Raw genomic sequence first — 2,298 nt, forward strand, 5'->3', positions numbered from 1 at the left:
GCTCTGTCTCTTACAGCAAAAGGGAATAGCATAAGTCTGTAGATCTCAGTGTCAACCCCAATGGTCTTGACAGTGTCACAGATTTGCAAGAATTCAGCTAAAAATTGATGAGGATCTTCCAATGGAAGTCCATAGAACTTGCAATTCTGTTGCATTAGAGAAACTAATTGAGGCTTAAGCTCAAAGTTGTTTGCTCCAATGGCAGGAATAGAGATGCTTCTCCCATAGAAGTCGGGAGTAGGTGCAGTAAAATCACCTAGCACCTTCCTTGCATTGTTGGCATTGTTGTTGTTTTTGGCTGCCATGTCTTCTTCTTGTTTGAAGATTTCTGTTAGGTCCTCTACAGAGAGTAGTGCTTTAGCTTCCCTTAGCTTTCGCTTCAAGGTCCTTTCAGGTTCAGGGTCAGCCTCAACAAGAATGCTTTTGTCTTTGCTCCTGCTCATATGAAAGAGAAGAGAACAAGAAAACATGGAATCCTCTATGTCATAGTATAGAGATTCCTTGAGATGTCAGAGGAAAAGAAGAATAGAAGGAGGAGGTAGAAGAAGAAGAATTCGAACTTATCAAGAGAGATAGAGTTCGAATTGTTGATAGTGGAGGAGTGTTAGTCCTTAAATAGAAGGATGTGAGAAGAGGGGAAGAATTTTCAAAAATAAATTAAAAGATTTTGAAGAAATTTTTGAAAAATTGAAGAATGATTTTCGAAAATTAAAGTTGGGAAAGAAATAAAGTGATTTTTGAAAAAGATTTTAAAATTAGAAATAAAAAAGATTGAAAATTATTTGGAAAAAGATGTGATTAAGAAGATATGATTGAAGAGTTATGGTTTTAAAAAGATATGATTGAGAAGATATGATTGAGAAACAATTTAAAAAGATTTGATTTTTAAAATTAATGACTTGGCTAACAAGAAATTTAAAGGATATGATTCAAACATTAAACCTTTCTTAACAGAAAAGGCAACATACTTGAAATGTTGAATCAAATCATTAATTGTAGGCAAGTATTTTTTAGGATGGAAAGAAATTGATTTTGAAAATATATGATTGAAAAGATATGGTTTGAAAAGGATTTGATTTTGAAAAATTATGAAAACTTGAAAAAAATTTGAATTAAAAACAAAATCTTCCCTCTTGTATCATCCTGCCATTAAACGCCCAGAATGGTATCCATTCTGGCGTTTAACACCCAAAATGCTACCCTTTTGGGCGTCAAACGCCCACCCTGGCTGGCGTTTAAACGCCAGTTTTCCTTCTTCACTGGGCGTTTTGAACGCCCAGCTTTTTCTGTGTAATTTCTCTGCTGCATGTTCTGAATCTTCAATTCTCTGTATTATTGACTTGAAAGGACACAAATTAAAAAAAATTGAATTTTTAATGATGAGGAATAATCAAAATGCCACTAAGATCAAATAAACAATGCATGCAAGACACCAAACTTAGAAGTTTGTATACTATTGATACTAACAAATTGAGAATGCATATGAGAAACAACAAAATACTCAAGACAAGAGAATTTAAAGATCAGAGCAAGGAAATCATCAATAACAACTTGAAGATCAAATGAAGAACATAATGCATGTAATTTTCAAAAATTAGAAGAATAAAGACATGCAATTGACACCAAACTTAAAATTAGACACTAGACTCAAACAAGAAATATAAAAATATTTTTTATTTTAGGATTTTATAAAAATATTTTTTGTGCTTTTTCAAAAATTGAGTGGAAAAGAAAAACAAGGGTTCAAAATTCTTAATGAGAATTCCAGGAATCATTGCAATGCTAGTCTAAGACTCCAGTCCAGGAATTAGACATGGCTTCACAGCCAGCCAAGCTTTCAGTGAAAGCTCTGGTCCAAAACACTAGACATGGCCAATGGCTAGCCAAGCTTTAGCAGATCATTGCTCACAACAGCAAAATTGATAGAAATCAACAAGCTCTTGTGATGATAAGTTGAAACCTCGGTCCAAAAGATTAGACATGCCTTCACAGCCAACCATACTTCAACAAATCATCATGAAACTCTAGAATCCATTCTTAAAAACTCTGAAGAACAAAATAGAAATATTTTTTTGTATTTTTGAAAAATTTTCGAAAAGTAAAAAGCTTAAACATAAAGTAAAATTACCTAATCTAAACAACAAGATAAACCGTCAGTTGTCCAAACTCAAACAATCCCCGGCAACGGCGCCAAAAACTTGGTGCACGAAATTGTGACATCAATGGCGCCATTAACATGGTACGCTCAATTGCAATCTCAACTCTTTATCACAACTTCGCACAACTAACCAGCAAGTG

The sequence above is a fragment of the Arachis duranensis genome, chromosome 3 (genome assembly GCF_000817695.3).
Source record: "Arachis duranensis cultivar V14167 chromosome 3, aradu.V14167.gnm2.J7QH, whole genome shotgun sequence".
NCBI lineage: Eukaryota > Viridiplantae > Streptophyta > Magnoliopsida > Fabales > Fabaceae > Arachis > Arachis duranensis.